Source organism: Salvia splendens, chromosome 11 (assembly GCF_004379255.2).
Source record: "Salvia splendens isolate huo1 chromosome 11, SspV2, whole genome shotgun sequence".
NCBI lineage: Eukaryota > Viridiplantae > Streptophyta > Magnoliopsida > Lamiales > Lamiaceae > Salvia > Salvia splendens.
In genome coordinates, this window is record NC_056042.1 from 1,487,897 (window position 1) to 1,500,402 (window position 12,506).

Here is a 12,506-nt window from a genome sequence, read left to right on the forward strand (position 1 = left end):
TTGTGTTGAAATCCATTTTAGTGATGGACAAGCAACTTCATTTCTCTTCTTTCTTTACTAGTTCATTTTTAATGGGATATTTTTATTAGTTTTGATAGCTTGATTAAATAATTGTATTAAATCTAGTTGGTCTCTGTTCCATATTATGAGTTCATAGTAAAAAAAGGTGTCAAAGGGATACTTATTATAATGGAGAGAGTAAACATTTCTAGATCAATAAATGTTATGAAATAGTATACTATAAATTACTACTACATATTGTTATGAAATAAAATACTACTGTCTTAAATCAAATATAGTCTATCAAACGCCTTAGGAGCTTAGCCTTGTGGCCCGGCCGCCGGTTGACGGCTGCGGGAAGAAGGTGGTCGTCGTAGTCGTAGTGACTGAACATTCGGAATCCCCATAGCCTTGAGTGAAAGAAAGCTTGGGGTATAAGTAGTGATATCGGAATAAAAATAATTAGAGCATTGAGGAGGAGGATTATATTGCACAGCGCTTTCAGTATTTTTGGAGTAGACATACAAGAGACGACGATCCACTGCAAACCACAAATCACCGTTGTCCAACAATTTTAGCGGGAAAATAAGTCGACTGAATATAGGTGATATTCGTTGTTTTAAGTGGAAGATATATTCTTTTTCCCAAGAATTATCATCTTCATAGCTGTTCATTCGCCAAATATCAATGTCACCACTTCCTTTACATTCACATAAACATAAATTCACCCTCCAAAGTACATAGCCGATACTCGTGATGCATTTCAAGACTAGAGGCAAGAGAGGAGGAGGGGAAAAAATAGTAAAGAGCTCTGTTTCAAGATCAAAGCAACAGATCATCAAGTGTTCCTCCTTAAACAGCCAATGAAATTTTCCGTTAAAAAATGCAACAATGTCACAGAGCGTTATAGGACGTATACGCCCGGCTAGTGATGATGGTGCTGAGATGCTTCTCCACGACCCACCACCTACTCCTAGAGTGTATACATGACACGGTCCAGAATCTTCTAGGCCGCATAAAATCTTATATTGCCGACTTATTTTGCTCACTCCAAACCCATATATGCACGGGCGGCCAGTAGTAGACGGTGGAGGAAGCCGTACATAGTTACGAGTCATTGGATTGACTACGAAAAGATTTTTGTCTGAATCCCTGACAAAAAGCAAACCATTAGTTGAATCAACCACAACACGATATCGTAAATTAATTGCATGATCAATGTGTGGAGGATTCAGCGAGATTTTGAAAAGTGGCTCTTGGGCATCGTCTTCGTAGACTGTGTACATGTCATGTTTGGAAGAGAAACCGAGGCATGGCTTCAGAGTATACGAGGTCACAAACTTGCCCCCTTCTATCAGATCGAGCCATGATTTACAAACACGCTTGCAACTCTATAATGCTTTCAATCGGGAGCCTTCCCAAGATATCTATCGTCAACTCTTCCGGCAGATTTGTAAACTGATGGTTGGGCGAATTTTTGATGGTAGTAAATGCATGTAATAAATATAGATCACGACACAAGGAATTACGTGGTTCGATTTACTGAAGTAAATCTACGTCCACGGGAAGAAAGGAGGGCAAGATTGTATTGCTTGATCTGGTTTACCAGCTTACAAATACAGACTTGCTATATGATATTTGATGTCTAGAGAGCTCTTTTTTCTCTCCCTATCTGATCTAAGTTCTATTTATACATTGAACTAAGATTGTGGCTTGCATCACCACTAACTAGGTCGTGGCTTACATCACCACTAAGTAGGTCGTGGCTTACATCATCAGTAATTAGGTCGTGGATGTCGTGGAGGTCGTGAGATCCTGCATGGGTCCACTATCTCTTTGTTTGGTCCGCTATCCTGCATGAGATCCTGTATGAGTTGACACCACTATCTCCCAGTTCGGTCGAATAATGAGACCGAACTGCTGAACTATTGCCGAGCAGCTTTTGCCAATCTGAGAGTAGAGCTTGATTGGTCGGCTTTTACCGAGCTGTAGGCTGGGGCCGAACTCTTTGGTAATTCCGAACTGATACTCTTCCTTGGGGACCGAACTGCTGAGCTATTGCCGAGCAGCTTTTGCCAATCTGAGAGTAGAGCTTGATTGGTCGGCTTTTACCGAGCTGTAGGCTGGGGCCGAACTCTTTGGTAATGCCGAACTGATACTCTTCCTTGGGCTTTGGGCTGATGGGCCGTCACTGCTATTGGGCTTGTTTAGTACGTACCCCATCACTACCCCCCCCGAAAAGCGAAGTGAATCACTTCGGCGAAGCGAGTCACTTCGGCATTCTGGATAAAGGTACGGGGAAGGCTGACGTCAGGGGACGTGCCTTGCGCGTGACTGCATTAAATGCGACAGTAAAATCCGGCCGTTGAATCCTGAAAAGGTGGGATTCGAAACGGTGCGATGATTTTGAAATCTTCTCCGAATCTGATAAATACGTCCTTTCTTCATCATTTGAACACTTTTGCTTATTGCTTCTTCTGCATTCTCTCTCTTTTGCGTAAAAATTTCCTTCCGCTTTCAAGAATTTCTTCAGAATTTCTTCAGACTTTCAAAGAGTAAGAACTATGTCTTCTTCTTCTTCTGAGTCAGGTAGCGGTAGGAAAGGGGAGAAGGGGTCTTCTAGCCGGAAAGAATCCGGGGAGAAGACCGTAGAGTATTTTCACAGCATCTTGAGTAAGGATACTGTGATATCCCTACACGAAAAATATTTTTTTCCTGGGGGGAAGGTTGCGATTCCCGACGACCTTCATAGGGCTGACTCGCCGCCGGAGGGTTATGCCACCGTTTACGAAGCCGGCTTGGAATGCGGGCTTCGTTTCCCTCTTCCCCCTGCCTTTGTAGAGCTGCTTGATTTTTTCCAACTCCCTTTAGGTTAGGTGACTCCGAATTCTTGGAGGCACTTATCGGCCTTTGCTGCCGAACTGCGTAGGCTAGATAAGGATCTGTCTCTGCGGGCAATCCTTAATTTCTTCCAGTTTAAGCGGAAAGGATCTTGGTTTTACTTGATCCCTTTACAGCCTTTTAGGGCCTTCTGCAAAACCAAGTGGCCAAAGTGGCAACATCGTTTCTTTTTTTATAATAGGACAGCGGCTCCGGGCTTTCCCTGGAGAGGGCCGAAGTCCGTGATTCCTCATCCTCGGTTAGAACCGTTGGACGAGCTCGAGGGCGAGCTCAATAAGATTCCTATGATTAGGAAGCAGTACCTGGAGTCTGAGCTCGTCAAGGGCGACTTCGTGTTCGACTCCTCGTCTTCGGACGAAGAGGCTGAGGGTGAGGATTTCTTTTTTATGCATTACTGCCTTGACGACGAAAACTAACCTTGTTTTCTTGCTTTTTGGCAGTGAACTTGCTAAACAAGTTCGGTCGCAAATCCTCCGAATCTAAGGAACCGGAGAGGCCGAAAACCAGCAGCTCGGCGTCTGATGCCGAGAAGAATCCGAAGAGGCAAAAGACCTCTTCGGATCCAAAGAAGCCGGAGTCGACTTCGGCAAGGGGGAAGGGGAGGATTCAGAAACCCCCAAGAGCGCCAGAGAAAGACGTGGTCTTGGCGCCTCCTTCGGAACATATCTGTGAGCCCTTTTTATGGCCCACGGACTTCGCCGAGGTGAATTCTCTTCTTGATTTTCTGGCCTTGCTTTTTTTCCTGTATTTTTTGTGGCCCCTCGGTTGACTTTTTCCTTTTTTCCATTTTCAGAGGAACGATATGCTCTCCAAGCTCGTCGCCGTTGAACTCTCCAAAGCGTCCAACGATTATGCTGAGATGCAGAGGAAGTTGGCGGCTGCTCGTCACCAGGCCGAACAGGCTAAGGCAGACTTTGAGAAGGCCAGAGCTGCTAGGATCTCGGCCCAGGATGAAGCCCAGTTTGCCAAGAACCAGCTCGTCATCCAGCGAGAGCAGACAAAACGGAGGGATGCTGCCGCCGTGGTTGCCCAAGGGGAGGTTCTCCGTGCTTTCGCGGAGAAACTCTTTCTGAGCAATCAATTTTCGGCCTTTGTCGGTGATCTGCTGAAACTGATGACCGATAATGCCGAGCAGGGGCCCGAAGTCGTCCTGCCGCTGTACGGCCGAGAGATAGCAGCTCGTCTCCAGAGTCTGCCGCTCCTTGAGGAGCTTGCTTCGTCCTCGGTCCTGCTTTCTGCTGACCGAGTTCGTAGTTGCCGAGCTGACCGGGACGAGAATATGGAGTCTATCTTTGCCTCCTTAGGGCCAGTTTCACCCGCTCCAATTTTCCATGGAGAGGGTGAGACCGAGCAGCTTGATCAGCAGACCGGAGACAGGCAGGCCGAGCAAGAGGTGCTGCTGATCGGTGATGGGGGCACCGAGCAGGCTGGGGGGAGCAAGGAGGCCGAGGCTGAAGCTGAGGCAGACAAGGAGAAGGAAGCTGAACCTCACCGAGGAGCCGGAGACGAAGCTGGCGGAGTATGATTTCGTCTCCCTTCTCTTAGTTTAGTTTCTTCCTTGTTGTAAAATGGCCTTGAAGCCCTCCTTGTGTAAAAATTTTTTTTCTTATGAATGAAAAAATTCTTCTTTCTGCACTTGTGTCTTCGTATAGCTTTTCGTACTCTCTTTTACTCCTGTTGTGGTTTACTACCTGCTCAGTAAACTGAAATGCCGAACTGACATAGGCTGCTTTGTATTCTTAACTCTTAAGGAGCTGGAGGTACTTCACTGGAAGCGGCTGTACTCTTCCGCTTTAGACGAAGCTGAGAAAAAAGCCATAGCTGACCAGATGAAGAATGACGAACTCTTGGCTTGTTTAGTGAAGCTGGAGGCCGACAATAAGGACTTAGAGTCCGAAAAGAAAGATCTGGAGGCCGAGCTGAACACTGCCGTCGCTGAGAGGACTGCGTACGAGGATTTCATCTGCAGGCGCGGGGGAATGACCATCTCTGAAGTTCAGGAACAAGTTGACGAACTGTGGGAGGAATATCATGTACTCCGGAGGAACAATGCGCTGGAGAGCTCGGCTTGCCAACAAGTCGTGAAATCATTGTGGCGCTGGGCTTCTCGGTACGACATCATTCTTTCCCGGCGTCCCTCAATCGAGAGATTCCTTAGGCATTTCCCGCCAACAGATGGTCGCACTCCAGCTCAAACCCCTGATTCACTTGCTCAAGACCCTACTCCAAGTCAGCAACGAACTCAGGAGCAACCGGAAACGTCAAGACGAGAACGGACTCAGGAGCAACCGGAAACGTCAAGACGAGGACGGACTGAAGTTCGTAGAGGAGCTGTGATTATGAGTGAGCAAGATCAACAAATGCTTCGTGAAGAGACTCTTCGCCGCCGAGGTGCCAGAGCTTCCCGGGCTCAGGGAAGAGGCGGTAGGTCGATTAGAGCATCTCGTCGACCGGCTTATTCTTCAGCTGCCCGGAATGACCGAACTCGGCTTCACGAGGATTTTGTGAATAGATGGCTCAACTTTAGCAACCAGGGACAGTAGAATAGTCCTTTGTAATGGCGTAACGCCTTCTTGTAGGGCAGCAGAATTATATGCCGAACAAGATTTAATAAATGAAATTTTCATTTCGCTTCTATCACTGCGTATTTACAGCTCAGCGAAAAAATTTCATCGTGCTCGTCCTCGGTCTTATGAAGTAAACTTCTTTGACCGGACTCGTCCTCGGTCTTATGAAGTGAGCTTCTTTGACCGGACTCGTCTTTGGTCTTATGAAGTAAACTTCTTTGACCGGACTTGGTCCTCGGTCTTATGAAATAAACTTCTTTGACCGGACTCGTCTTTGGTCTTATGAAGTAAACTTCTTTGACCGGACTCGTCTTTGGTCTTATGAAGTAAATTTCTTTGACCGGACTAAGCTTGTGTCCTAATTTGGCGAGTTTTATCGCTCGGATCGGACTTTCCCTTGTCCTAATTTGGGGATCGGACTTTCCCTTGTCCTAATTCGGCGAGTTTTATCGCGTGGATCGGACTTTCCCTTGTCCTAATTCGGCGAGTTTTATCGCGTGGATCGGACTTTCCCTTTGTTGCAGTTCGTTTCAGACGGACTGCTTGTTTCTTAAGCTGAATTGTGGTCTTGTATCCTCCTTAGAAGCTTGGACTCACAATCGTTGGCTTATATATGTTCTAAAAAGGGGATCAGCCTTCGAAGAACAAGATACCTCAGTAACATTTGTAAGAGACGACACGCACATAGACAGACAAAACGCACATAGACAAACAAAACGCACAAGTAAAAAACAAAGAAAGCACATACCCCTAGGACCGAACTAGACACAAGACTGACTGACCGGACTGTCTCTTACAAATGGAACTTCATGAGGTTGGAAATGTACCATGTTCGGGGTACTTGTTCTCCTGACATGTGAGTCAATTTATAAGACCCTTTGCCGAGGACTTCTGACACCCGATATGGACCTTCCCATGTGGGTTCGAGTTTGCTCAGCTTTTCTGCTCGGCTTACTTCGTTGTTTCTCAAGACGAGATCTCCCACTTGAAATTGCAGCTTTTTCACCTTTTGGTTATAATACCGGGCTACTTGCTCCTTGTACTTGGCTGCTTTTATGCAGGCCAATTCTCTTCTTTCTTCGGCCAGATCTAGTTCGGCTCTCAGTCCGTCATCATTCATTTCTGAGGAGAAATTTAGAGTTCGGGGACTGGGTACGCCGATCTCAACCGGAATCACGGCTTCAGTGCCGTACACCATCGAGTTCGGCTCCGGTGTGACTTCGGTCATTTCGCCTGCCTCTGACTACGGCTGCTGTGATTGCTATGCTTGATGGTGCCGATCTGATTGCTCGGCACTTTTAAGCGCAATCTGCAAACACTCTTGCTCTTTTTTGATCACCTCGGATGACCGCTATCCCTCCTTTAGTGGGGAAGGAGTTCGGCGAGGAAGCCTCTGATCGCTATGATCGGGCTTCTTTTTGTCTTCTCTAGATGAGCTGTCTAAAGACCGTTTTCGACGGTCTGCCTCATCGGCACGAGAAAACTGGTCCGCAATGTCCCACATCTCTTGAGCTGTTTGCGGACTGCATTCCACGAGCTTTCTGTAGAGAGCTCCGGGCAGGATTCCATTTTGGAATGCCGAAATGACAAGTAGATCATTGAGATCATCTACTTGTAGGCATTCCTTGTGGAACCACGTCATAAAGTCGCTGATCTTTTCGTCGCGACCTTGACGTGTAGAAAGCAGCTGAGCCGAAGTGATTCGGGCTTCCGCTTTCTGAAAGAACCTCCTGTGGAAAGCATCCATTAGATCTCGGTAAGATCTAATGCTGCCTTGGGGGAGGCTATCGAACCACCTTCTTGCGTTCCCGATAAGCAGCTCGGGAAACAGCTTGCACATATGGACCTCATTGAGACCCTGGTTCACCATGTTATACTGATAGCGTCCCAGGAAGTCATGAGGATTCACTAACCCGTCATAAGTCATTGACGGAGTTCGGTAGTTCTGTGGTAAGGGAGTTCGGGTGATATCGTCCGAGAACGGAGTCTTCAATGCTCCGTACATGGCGAACCCGACATCTTTTCGGTATGGAGGAGATGGAGTTCTCCTGTGATTCCGGTACCGAGGAGGAACAGGAACATGTCGGGGTTGAGGATTCTTCTTCCTGGAAGACACGGCACTACTGCGGTAGTGACTTTCATGTCTGGATGAGGAGGGAGAATCCACCGTTTTCGTCTCCGGCTTTTGGCCCTTTTGCAGGAAAATTAAGAACTCTTCCTGCTTCTCGGCCAAAAACAACTTGACAGCTTCGTTCAAATCGGGCTGCTGGGAAGACTCGGTGCGATGAGTCTTTGAGCGGTTTGTTCCTTCTCCGTGAGAACTGGAAGTAGATTTCTCCCGAGGCTGTTTTCCAGATCTGCGGGGTGGACTAGCTTCCTCATAGTTATCACGAACGGTATTAGGGGTGTTACGTGATCTGGTATGCATTTTTTTGGTGGAAGAGGATCAAAAACTCGCTTTATCACAAATTTGGTTCTCTGCTTCCCACAGACGGCGCCAGTGATGGTTGGGCGAATTTTTGATGGTAGTAAATGCAGGTAATAAATATAGATCACGACACAAGGAATTACGTGGTTCGATTTACTGAAGTAAATCTACGTCCACGGGAAGAAAGGAGGGCAAGATTGTATTGCTTGATCTGGTTTACCAGCTTACAAATACAGACTTGCTATATGATATTTGATGTCTAGAGAGCTCTTTTTTCTCTCCCTATCTGATCTAAGTTCTATTTATACATTGAACTAAGATCGTGGCTTGCATCACCACTAACTAGGTCGTGGCTTACATCACCACTAAGTAGGTCGTGGCTTACATCATCAGTAATTAGGTCGTGGATGTCGTGGAGGTCGTGAGATCCTGCATGGGTCCACTATCTCTTTGTTTGGTCCGCTATCCTGCATGAGATCCTGTATGAGTTGACACCACTATCTCCCAGTTCGGTCGAATAATGAGACCGAACTGCTGAACTATTGCCGAGCAGCTTTTGCCAATCTGAGAGTAGAGCTTGATTGGTCGGCTTTTACCGAGCTGTAGGCTGGGGCCGAACTCTTTGGTAATGCCGAACTGATACTCTTCCTTGGGGACCGAACTGCTGAGCTATTGCCGAGCAGCTTTTGCCAATCTGAGAGTAGAGCTTGATTGGTCGGCTTTTACCGAGCTGTAGGCTGGGGCCGAACTCTTTGGTAATGCCGAACTGATACTCTTCCTTGGGCTTTGGGCTGATGGGCCGTCACTGCTATTGGGCTTGTTTAGTACGTACCCCATCATAAACAAATCTCTCTTCATTATTACCAATTCCACACCGGCGGATGAAGAAAAACAAACATTATAGAAATTATGGAACAGAGAAAAATAATTTGAAATTTATAAAAATTTATAAAGGCAAATAATGTGACAATTCGTGTATTCTAACCTTGTTGAACAGAGTAGTAGTTAGAGTTGCAAAAGATGAACTAATGTGCCTGTTTTTGGAGAAATTTGTGTGCCTAAACCGAGCCTTTTGTAGGCATTATATAACTAATTTTAATTTATATATTTTTGGTATGAAATTAAATTAAGGTATGATATTTATATTGGAAACATAAATATATTCTGTTACGTAAATAACTCAACTAAATCCTACTATATTTATGGAAATCAATTATTTTTTTTAATATTGAAAATCAAGAATTTATATTAAATAGTTGAATTAATTATGGAATTGGTATTTTTTCCAAATCAAAATTGAATTATTTTTAGTACTCACTAATCTTCCAGCCTGTAATCTTTAACCTAAAATAATAAATATATCGATTGGTAAAAGGAAAGAAATATAGATTTACATAATTTACTTAACGTGAATAATTGTTTCCCGTTCAAAATTAGATTGGTAAAAGCAACTTTCCCGCTCTGAATAGGATTAATGAATTTTATTAGAGCATCCACAATTGTCGAGATTTCGTCCGGACGAGGCCTCGTCCGCGCGCTCGTCCGACTATTACAGGTCGACGGACGAGTGTCTCGCCCAAAAGTTCGGTCATGGACGAAGGGCGTCAGACTCTCGTCCATCTCCTCATTCGCCCACCGCTGGAGCACGGACGGTGGACAATAATTTTATTTTTTGAATTATAAAATATCATTTTTTAAGTATAAAAATCGAGTGTGGATATCCGGTCATTTTTATACATCTTTGTACTTTTCGTTGTAACTGGTCATTGTATACTTTTTATTTTATTTTTATTCAATGAGATCCTTATTTTATTAACTTCTTCGTTATAAATGTCATTTTTTTATTTTTTAAGTATTGTATTGTTTAAGTATTATGAAAAAAACTCAACCTCTACTAAACCGTGTAACACCCTTTTAAATTTGATTGTTATTTAATTTATACAATTTCTAAAGTCCCAAATAGCAACATTGATTAGGGTTTTTTTAACAATTTCTAGTGCCTCAACTTGCAACCTACAATTTTGTAAGGTGATTATTATAAGATTTTGGTCCAAATATTACTGATTCCATAACAATGTATTACTACTAAATTTGAAGTTTTGCATTCTGAAGCATACATCAGAATTTTAGAAATTGATCATTCCATTTGAAAAGTCATCGCACACTTAATATATACCTATCGCTATTTCATTTTTTTTTGTCAATTATGTCGTCTTTTAACCATGTTAATAGTACTATATTTTTTTTTATTTCTTTACGAGTTAAGGTCAAAATTGGTCCTAAATATATAACCAAAATACGAAGTTGGTCCAAAATATTTATTTTTTGAAAATCGACCTCTAAACAAATAAAATCGTCTTCGGAGCTGTCCTTTTCTTATTGTTCCGTTAAAATTGATGGTCAATGCCCAATTAGTGATATTTTGACTCAATTAGTATACTAATACATACTCCCTTTCGTCCATGATTAAATGTCTCATATTTGACCGACACACGTTTTAATAAATTACTTGACTTTATGAAAGAAAGAGAGTTAAAAAATTAGTGGAACGTGGAACCTACTTTTGTATATTAGTTTTATAATAAAATGTGAGTGAAATGAGTTATTAGAATGTAGGGGGTCCACTTACTAATTATAGTAAAAATAAAACTAAACATTTATTGGCGGACGAAAGAAAATAAAAAGAAAAAATTGATGGCAGACGGAGGGAGTAATTAATTAAAATAAAATAAAATTAAAAAAAGATAAAAAAAATAAAAAATAAGCTTTCTTTTTCTTCTCTCCCACCTCTCTCGATTATTTAATTTTGGAATCAACAAAGTAAACGAAATAGATGCTTATTTAGCATCTCTATATAAACGAAATTTATAGAAATCAACAAAGTTAAAAAGTATAAGGCATATTAAAAGGATATATTGCAAGGAAATCTGAATGAGTACATAAACCCAAAATTTAATTATTGACAATCCCCATGATTTTCAGCTTTCCTAATACTCCATCCGTCCATGATTAAATAACTGAACATTGTCAATCCCCAAGGATTTGAGGGAAATCAAACTTGTGGTAAAAATAACGATGTTGGAATCGTTATTTCTTCGAAGAAAACCATATGCCAGAGTAGCTTTCGTGTTTTCGTAGAAGATAAATAGCCGATAATTCAATATGAACAAGAGGTCACCATTTGCCAAAACTTTGAGGGGGAAAAGAAATCCGTCCTTGTCTAGTAGTTAGAAGCTGATACAGAGACATTAATGTCATATCTTCTATATCTTTTATTTAGTTATCTTTTGATTCATAGTCTCTTTTCATATATTGTTTTCTTGTTCCATAAGCTAGTATTCTAGTATTATAAATAGAGATATGTTGTTATTATTTTATTCATTCAACCAATTAATGAAATCAATATTTCGCCCAACTTGCCTTGAATCACAAAACTCTAATTCTCTATCGCTGCCGACGAGAACCTCTTTCGCGCCCAGCACCCCCTCTGCCGGACGTCTTCGCCGACCCAAACCTCTTGGGTGCTCGACGACCACGGCTTCGGTTTCTTGATTGTGTGGAATTCGAACGTTAAGGAAGGCTACCCTTAACAGAAGCTATATTGCTTTATCCAAGATTTTTCATCTCCATAGTTGTTCATCCTCCAAATAACAACCCTATAATAATCTACATCATTATGTAAACATAGCCGACCATCCAAAATACATAGATGACATTTGTCAAATTTGAGTCTCGAATATTCACAAGGAGGAAGAGAAAAACTGGTAAATAGCTTAGTTTCAAGATCAAAGCAACAAATCAAGGGTTTCTCTTCGAAATCATATGCCAACCAGTGAAGATTTCCGTTAAAAAATGAAGCGTAATCAACATGCCTTAATCTAGGGGTACCTGGTGATGCTTTTGAGATTCTTCTCCACAACCCCTCTCCACTTCCTCCTTTTAGAGTATATACATGACATGACCTTGATTCTTCGCAGCATAAAATCTTATACTGTCCACTTAATTTGCTCACTCCAAATCCATATATGAACCTCCGTGTAGGCACAGGAGGAAGCTCGATATATTCACCAGTGATTGGATTGCTTATGAAAAAAATTTCGCGATTATGTACTCTGTACACATCCCGCATCAAAAGCAAACCGCTAGCCGACCCAATCACGAGACGCTTCAAAGGATCCAGTGAATAATGATTGTGAGGAGGCAAGCCGAACAGGAAGAGCGGCTGCCAAGTCTAGTCGCACATCGCATAGCTATCGCTGTCTTTATCGGGGAAAATGAGGCATGGGTGTGGATTATATGACGCCGCGAACTCATCCCCCTTTATCAAATCACGCCATGATTTGTGAACGCACTTGCACCTCTTCTAATCGGGAGTTTTCTCAAGATCTCTTCCGTTATCTCTCGTGGTAGATTTTTTAACAAATCTTCCTTGTTTATTTCCCTAAATTGGGGCTGAACACTACCACCAGTTTCTTGAGACTCTGAGCTCTCTCCAACACAAAGTTTGGTTCGACTATTTCTAATCATGTTGGAAGCAACTATTGAAATAATTGAACGAATAATTACTTAAAGCGCTCTATGATGATTAACTAAGAACAACGGAGAAAGAG